General features: G+C 38.9%; 1 pseudogene; it reads right to left on the reverse strand.

Annotated features, from left to right (window-relative positions):
- LOC102834666 overlaps window positions 1–9,487 on the reverse strand; it is a 27,484-nt pseudogene that overhangs the window by 6,839 nt on the left and 11,158 nt on the right.

Below are 9,487 nucleotides of genomic sequence, written 5' to 3' on the forward strand. Positions count from 1 at the left end.
TGGACTGCCAAAAGAACCAATAGATCTGTTTTGGAAGAAGTACAGCCAGAGTGCTCCTTGGAGGCCAGGATGGCTAAGCTTCACATCTCATACTTTGGACATGTTTTCAGGAGGGAACAGTCTCTGGAGAAGGATATCATGCTGAGTAAGATGGAGGGTCAGAGAAAAAGAGGAAGACCCCCAACGAGATGGATTGGCCAGGTGGCATCATTGATGGCGTTAAGTGTGGCAGCGGTAGTGAGGTTGGCCCAGGATCAGACAGTGTTTCGTTCTGCTGTGCATGGTGTCGCTGAGTTGGTTCCGACTCGATGGCACCTTACAACAACAACAACATACCACAAAAAGAACAATATAGATCTGACCTTGCATTGTTGTTGCTATTGTTGAATGCCATTGAGTCCATTCTTTTAGTGACCCTGCATAATAGGGTTTCCAAGGATCGGTTAGTGAGTTTGAACCAAATGGACCTTGAGGCCCAGTGCTTATTCTACAGCACCACACCATGAATTTGCATTATTGTTGTTGTCATTGTTAAGTGCCATTGAGTCAGTTCTGACTCAGTATAGGATTTTCAAGGAGTAGCTGGTGAGTTTGAACCTCTAGCCTCTTCAAAGTAGAGCTGACACTGATGATGTGAATGGAGTAAAGCTTTCCTGACCTTCAATTGCTGATGGGGCGCACTTCAAAATGATGAGAAACACCATTTTGAATAGATTTAAGTTCCATTCAGGAACTAGTAATAGCATGACTTGATCGTGGTTCACTATATGATGCAGTATTGGATATTCTTAAATTAAGCAACTGTTTCTTATGGTATGCACTGTTCTCCTGGTTGGCTTGTTCATCCAGTGACTTTCTTATACTGTTTTTTAAATCTTCAATTCCTTCTCCAGTAATTGCAGAGATCGGAATGACATGTTGGAACTCCATAGTTGTCTGTGGAATCATGCTTTTTTCAAGCAAGTGCAGAAAATCTTTAGGAATTTTTCTTGGGCATCAGGCAAATCCATTTTATTAACTGCCAAAAGTGCTGGTTTAGTTTGAAGTTCCTTGTTGTACAACTTTAACTCTTTTGTAAGCAGTAATATAGTTTGAAAGGCAGTTCTGTATTGAGTTTGGGGAGAAAGTCGAAATCCAGAAATATCAACAAAAAAAAGTAGTTGTTTAGTTCTTTCTATATGCTTCAGGAATTTGTGGTCCATTCCTTTGTTAATATGTGCTCCTTCTATTAAGCCTGGAAGATCAGCTACTGATATCTGTTTAAAATCATTATACATAATCTTTCCAAGTTCAGGCGTTAACGTTGTAAACACGTAATCTGCAATCACAGGTTTTGCATGAGAAACCCGATTTAGCAAAGAGGATTTTCCAGCATTTGGGAATCCCACTAGACCTACATCAGCTATAAGTTTTAGATCTAGGTAAATTATTTGTTTCTGTCCTTTCAATGGTAAGAAATTTGTAAATAATTTACCACCAAGACCTCCTTCAGCTACCAGAATTCTGTCCTTCTCTTTATTGAGTTCTCCTATAATTTTACCATTTTCATCAGATACTGAAATGCCCACAGGTACAGGAATTTCCTGGTCTTTTCCTTTGGAGCCTTTCAGTGCACTAACCCTCTAATGAATAGACTTTCTTTATAGGAGGCTAATTTGGCTACTTTCAAACTACTCATGGGAGAATAAACTGATACAAACTTCTTGACAGGCAACAGCACAGTGCTTCTTTAAAAATGGGCATATCCTTTAATTTAGTAATTTCATTTTTGGAAATTTATCTGACTGTTTGCTCCTCCTCCAGCCACAAATCGTTTTTAAGGATATTTGTCCTTAAGCTGTTTCAAAGTCATCTTTTTTTCAGCAACAACCAAGACATCACCACCATTTCCACCTTGTCCACCTAATCGTGGATAACCCATTCCACCACTTCCTCCCTTGGTGAAGAGTCTGAGGTTATCAATGAAGTTTTCATACTTGCGAAACAACGTGTTACTGCAGCGAACCCTAACCAGGAATCCCGGCTTTTAATTTTCTTTAGGAAATTTTTACTTGCATGTGATATTAATGATATTGTTTGCTGATTTCCACATTCCATTGGTTTACCGCTCTTTGAAATGGGCAAAAATATGGATGGATCTCTTCCAAACAGTTGGCCAGGTAGTTGTCTTCCAAATTTCTTAGCATAAACGAGGAGTGCCTCCTATGCTGCATCAGTTTGTTGAAGGATTTCTATTTGTATTCCATCAAGTCCTGGAGCCTTGTTCTTTGCCAATATCTTCAGTGTAACTCAAACTTCTTTCTTCATTACATTGGCTCTTGATCATATGCTACCTTTTGATATGGTTGAACATTGACCATTTCTTTTTGGTACAGTGACTCTGGGTATTCCTTGCATCTTCTTTTGGTGCTTTCTGCATCATTCAATATTTCACAGACTCTTTAATTATTGCAAGTTTAGGCTTGAATTTTGTTCCTCTTTCTTTCAGCTTGAGAAATACTGCACAGGTTCTTCTCTTTTGGTTTTCTACCTCAAGGTCTTTGCACATTTCATTTGTAGATTTGGCACAACTCAAAGTCAGCAGAAACAACTGTAAACAGCCATTAGTAATCAGAACATGGATTGTATGAAGTGTGAATCTAGTAAAATTGGAAGCTGTCAAAAATGAAATGGAATGCATAAAAATTGATAACCTAGGCACAGCAAACCATGTGATTGTCAGATTCAAAATAAATGGCCCATACCAGTCCATTTCAGCTCATTTCTATTTCATTTTTGACAACTTCCAATTTTACTAAATTCACACTTCATACAATGTACAATCTGAAAATGAAGGTATTGAAAACTTTATTCCACTGACATCATCCTAATCAACTCCACTTTGAGGAGACAAGGCGCTCATCTCTTGACAGCCTATCTGACACTATTCTTATACTACTTGTCATGTTTCAATATTCAATATGCTAATGTTATCTGACAGTATTTTGCTGCTATTTATAAGGGTTTCAGTGCTAAACATTTGGAAGTCATCTGCCTCTCCTTCCTCCTATTCTGTTGTATTCTGGAAGCTCAGCTGAAATCTTTCTACCATGGGTGACCTTGCTGGCATTCATAATCTCCACGGCATAGCTTCCAGCATCACAGCAGCACACAAATTAGCAGGTACAGAAACTAGAGGTGTAACTACCTCAAAGGATCTCAGTGTCTATTGGAGAATGAAATCCAGTATTGAGAATGAAAGAACTTTGCTTTGAGTCAGGACCCTAAGGTCTAGTCCTAGCTCTACTACTAATTAGCTATAACCTTAAGCAAGTCGTTAATCTGTTGTCTGTCTTACCTGTAAATAAGGCTGCTGATCTAGATTCTAGATTAATGGTTTTTAAGACAAGAGTTCATACCAAGATTTTTTAAACATACATGCAAGGGGGCTTCAAAAAATTCATGGAAAAATCCCATTATCTTTTCATTCCATTTTTTTCCATGAACTTCTGGAAGCTTTTTTATATATGTAGTCCTCATCCCAGATTCACTGAATTAGAAAACTCCAGGGTGAGACCAGTCAATGTGTAGTCATTCTGAGTAGCACTGAGCTGAGCCATATCTGTTCTTCTTGCTATCTAAGATCTCTTGGGTCTCTGTGATTCTATTTCATAGTCTAGGCGGGCCCCCACCCTGACAAAGCATGAAGACTCTAGACCCATTCCAACCTTCCTCCATTAATAGGCTGTGAGAACCAGGAACATTGTTTCAAGAAACAATCAGATCCGTAGCTGACATCATAGGTCTTCCTGCAAGAGAGGAAAGAAGCAGAACAGAGATAAGACACACACACACCAAAAAAAATCCCCAACTGCTGTGGGACACACATAATCACAGCTGGCTCCTCGCAGCTTCTTGCACTTGTAGGGACACCCAGTCACTTTGATACCCTCACTCCCATATGTTTATTCTTGACTGAGGAACAAAGATCCGGGTGAGCTAATGCATCAACCCATGAAAAATGAACAATTAAAACAATGAAGTTGTCAGTTCTTTTACCAGATTGCAAATAAATAACCTGCCTGTCAGGCTGGCCGCCCCACTGGACCATTAGTTTAATACAAAGACATTGAGAGGAACAGGCAGATGACAGCTGATCTATCACAACAGTGATTCCAGGCCTTTGATAAAGACCTGAACAAAATATGCTGTCATAAACCATAAAAGGTCACTCTGAGTTTGTGAAAAGCAAAGTGTTAAAATTTGAATTTGCCCCTCTGCTCATCATAAAAGCCATAGAATTAAAAAACAAAAAACGGTGGCGTAATGAGTTTTGACAATCTCCTTATGTGACTTATCAGGGAGACAGTGATGGTATGGAGGACCGAGGGATTTGTATTGCCACAGTGATGATTCTGTGATCTTGGGACTGCATGATGTTTCTTCTCCCAGCTACTTGTCTACAAGAACATAGACCAAGTTATGCCAAATGATAAAATAGACATGGTTTTCCAGACAAAAAAAAATCAGTTTATTATATTTTCTTTTATAGTGGTTGGTTTGGGTTTTGACTTACAGAAACTGTATAGAGTTTCTGAGACTCTGAACCTTTGTGGGAACAGAAAACCTCCTCTTCCCTCATTGGAGGGGCTGGTAGATTCGAACTGCTGACCTTGCAGTTAGCAACCCAACTCATAACCCAATATGCTACCAGGTTCTTTTCTTACTGTGTATATTTTGAATTCTTTATGCCATCTCATAAAATATTTGCCAGCCAGAAATATTACTTGTAGAGAATAATGAAAGTTAGGTAAAATAACTAGATACAGAAAATAATAAAGATAAATTCTCTAAATTTACTAATTGATATCTCACTTGTTTCTAAATAAAAAAGTTTTCTCCTAAAATATTCTGAATATTTATCTATATTCAGCTATATCATCATAGTCAAAGGGATGTAAGTTCTACCTAAATCAAAAGAAGTTGGTAGGAAACCAGTTCAGGCTCATTCTTTTTTTCTTTCTTTCTTTTCTTTTTTTTTACTTTTAATTTGCATTTATAATATCTTTATGACATATGTTGTTGTTAAGTATAATCAAGTCCATTCTGACTCATAGCCACCCTGTATAAGGTTTCTTGGGAGAGGCTGGTAAGTTTGAATCACTGGCCTTGCAGTTCAAACTAACTTGATGGTCCAGTGTTTATCCTACAATGCCACACCAGGACTTGATTCTGATATATGTGAGATATAATTAACCAGGAGTCCTGATGTGGCACTCTAGAATAAGCACTGAACTGCTAACCACAACGTCAGCAGTTCAAATCCACCAGCTGTTCCTTAGAAACCCTATGTGGTGGCTGTGTACAGTGAAGTTGGTTCCAACTCATAGCAACCCTGTACAGGGTTTCCGAGGCTGTACATCTTTATGGGAGCAGAAAGCCTCATCTTTCTCCCATGGAACAGCTGGTAGTTTTGAAATGCTGACGTTGCGGTTCACAGCCCAGTTCGTAACAACTATGCTACCAGAGCTCCTTTAGAAACCCTATACAGGGTCTCTAATTTTTTTTAGTTGGGACCTACTTGACTGCATTGAGTAACAACAATCACAAGGTTAATTTAAAGATTAAAATCCAGCTTCAAAAGCAGTTTAAATTTCTTCAGAGGCCACTCATTGAGGTTTTGTAGTCATCTGGTAATGCAGAATGTTTTAACCAGAAAGGGGCATCAGCTACATTATTTTGAAACAGTTTGACTAGTTTTTCCATTGATCTGATGTCTAACTAGTAAATAAGGTAAGCAAGAGCCTTTAAATGTAAACTTTTCAAGCTGATTTTCCTACCTAATAAGCCACAAATTTTGCTTAATCCTGGGGTTTGTGATCTATGCCATGTTATAGGAGATTGTATTATTTTTCCTTCGCTAAGAAGAATCTTTGGGTAGGAGAAAAGGGTGAGTGCTGGACTGCTTTCTAAAAGGTTGGTAGTCCAAACCTTCCCTGAAGCACCTCAGAAGAAAGACCTGGTCATTTGCCTCCGAAATTTCACAGCCTCAGAAATTCTACAGAGCCGTTCTATTCTGCACATGGGTCGTCATAAGTTGAAATAGAAAACTAAACACAAAAAAACTCCAATATACCCTAATAAAAGAGCTGGAAAGAATAAGAAAAATGAAAAATTCATCCAGAGAACACATTAGTTTTGTTCCTGGTCTGATCATTTATTAGCCATATCATTCAGTGCAAGTTGTTAAATGCATGTTCCTCTTTAACATGTTTAAAATGACATCTGCTTAAAGGAGGGCTTACATAGGAAAGTAGACACTAAAAGTTTTGTCTCTGTTTATTGTTTAAACAAAACAACAACAACAACAACAAAAAAAATGGAAATAATGTCATTACATAGAGCATTAAGCAGAGCAAATTTCTCCTGATCTAAGACTTCCAATGCGAACCAAAATTAGGCTTTATTTCTGTGTTTTAGCCTTTGGAAACTTCCTTTTTAAATTTCAAACTCTTCTTACTGCATCTCCCTTTGATGTCTCTGGATCTCCTCATCTATTTCCCAGGGACTGCTGGATGCTGACCTTCCCTCAATAATCCCAAGTCATTCCCAATGAATGGTGTATTAAATTCTTTCTTTGGATCGATTGCTAAATGGAATTATTTTTTGATAATTGACATTATTATTTTCCATATAATTTTATTTCAGATTTTTTTTTTAAATATGATATTTGTAGATATTTCTAGAAAATGTTGTACATCAGACTATTGTTGCTCTTGTTAAGAACATGACCAGATATATAACGTGATCTCTAAAGACTCTTGGTATGGTGCTGTAGGATTAGCACTGGACTGCGAAACACAAGGTTGGCAGTTCAAATCCACCAGCTGCTTCTCTGAAACCCTATACAGGGTTTCTATGAGTCAGAACCATCAACAAAGGTATAAATCAAGCTACATTTGAAAATGCAGAGCTTGTGTTAAGATGAATAGTGGTGCCCAGTAGATACCCACATTCTAATCCCTGTAACCTACAATATACATTATTGGGTCTGGTAAAGGGGAGTTTGCAGATGTGCTTACATTAAGGCTTAAATAGGGGAAATTATTGTCGACTATCCCATTGAGCCTGTTGTAATCATAAGGGAGGCAAGTATTCAGAGTAGAGAAGATGCTGAACTGTTGACTTTGATGATCCAAGGAAGGACTATAAGCTAAGGAATGTAGGTGGCCTCTAGAGTCTGGAAAAGGCAAGAACAGATACTCCCCTCAAGACTCCAGAAGGAACAAAACTTTTTAACACTTGGTTTTAGACATCTATTATCCATAACTGTGAAGAATAAATTTGTGTTGTTTTAAGCCTCTAAATTTCTGTAATTTGTCCTAGCAGCGATAGAAAACAAATTCAAATGTGTTTATGGTAATATATATATATATAAATTGTTGTTGTTAGGTGACATTGATTGGTACCAGCTCATAGCAACCCTATGCACAACAGAACTTAACACTGCCCGGTCCTGGGCCAACCTCACAATTGTTGCCACCCTTGAGCCCATTGATGCTGCCACTTTGCCAATCCATCTCGCTGGGGTCTTCCTCTTTTTATCTGACCCTCCACCTACCAAACATAATATCCTTCTCCAGTGACTGGTCCCTCCTGACAATATGTCTGAAGTATGAGAGGCGAAGTTTTACCTTCCTGGCCTACAAGGAGCACTCTGGCTGCACTTCTTCCAACACAGACCTGTTTCTTCTTTTGGCAGCCCATGGCACTTTCAATATTCTCCTCCAACACCATAACTCTAAAGCATCAATTCTTCTATGGTCTTCCTTATTTACTGTCCAGCTTTCACATGCATATGAGGTCATTGAAAATATCATGGCTTGGGTCAGGTGCACCATATTCCTCAAGCTGACATCTTTGCTCTTCAACATTTTAAAAAGGTCTTGTGCAGTTCCAGTTTTGGTGGTGGAAGAGACAGCCAGGTAGGAAAGGCTCCATGGGGGAGGGATTGAAAACCCAGAGAAGCTGTGCTCATGGAACAACACCATAGCTCTGGATTTAGCATAGGGTCCAGGACATCAGGTTCCCACACACGCAAGTGGAAAAATCAGTATATAAAGGAAAATACTGCGAGTTAGGAATCGCTCCTATGCAGCCACCTCAACCAGGTGGAGTTCAGAAGGCGGGGTTACAGCCAGACCAGCACAAGGAACTGGCACTAAAAGCAGTGCAGTGACATTTGCAAAATGAAGTACAGGGGGATTCTATACATTTTTACCTCCTCTTCCCTGTTGCACCTTGTTTGCCCAGCCTGTACACCTTCAGGCGGGTGGGTATGCATCCCCCAAAAGAAGTCCAGCGCTGACCCCACAGTTTTTCCAAGGCACAGAGAGAAAGAGTTTGGCAGCTGTTTATGAAGTCAGCCTAGGGGTCACAGCCCTAAAATTAACTTGTGCAGGACCCTTTACTCTGGCCTAACTAGCAAGAAAAAAACAGGGCCATCAGGCCTAACAGACAAACCATATGAACAATTTGTAAAACCCCAACATAAAAAGATGCAACTATCTCAAGAATTACACTGTGTACACACAGACACCTAAATGAACTTCAGAGACAAAAAATAATAGACAATCTTTCTCCCATTAACTTCTCAATATCTATCTGCACTCCTCTACAGTGGTGACTAGAAGAGGGGCCTGAGCAAGTGGATACCCCCACTCACTGCTTGAGCCTTCTATGGTGCACACACACTGCCTGTGTAGCAAGGCGACTGAACAGTTGGTAACAGTTTTATTTTTATTTCAAAGTGGTGGTTTTTGTCTCTGCTTTTATATTGCTTCTGCTTTTGGTCCTTTGGATCACACATTTTTTCTGGAGGTGTGAGCTTTTTCTCCCTATGTTACCCAAGAAGATATAGCAATTGTGGCCATATAGCCAAGCTAAAAGCATACCCCATAAAATTCCAAAATTGAGACGAGCCAACAACAGCTGCTAAACATTACATACAAAAAGGGAAGCCTATCTCCTGATCACATCTGCCAGGAGACACCCAGTAAGCTTAATAACACAGCAAAAAACATTCATTTAAGCATTAAAAAAACCCACATAACTACTGGAAATGACAAACAAAATACAAAAAAGATTTAAAAACATGTCCAAAAACATAAAAGAGTAACTGAAACAAATGAGCTGGAAACAGAACAAGACTCCCCAGAAGAGGAAGAGCAAGTTTTGGATTTGCCTGAGAAGGAATTCAGAAGAATGATATGGAATGGAAACAAATTCAAATGATCCGAAAAGGGGTGGAATAAAACAAGGAAGAAGTCAAGAAAGTACTACAAGGGCAAAAAAACCAAGATTGATACAACATTGGAAACAACTCAAATCTTACAAAAAGAAGTCCAGCTGATTAATAATAAAATATCAGAAATGGATAATACACTGAAAGGGGAAAGGAGTAGAATAGAAGAGATGGAAGCCAGAACTAGTGAGCTGGAAGACAAAT

Source organism: Chrysochloris asiatica, unplaced genomic scaffold, assembly GCF_000296735.1.
Source record: "Chrysochloris asiatica unplaced genomic scaffold, ChrAsi1.0 scaffold00043, whole genome shotgun sequence".
In the NCBI taxonomy this organism is placed as follows: domain Eukaryota; kingdom Metazoa; phylum Chordata; class Mammalia; order Afrosoricida; family Chrysochloridae; genus Chrysochloris; species Chrysochloris asiatica.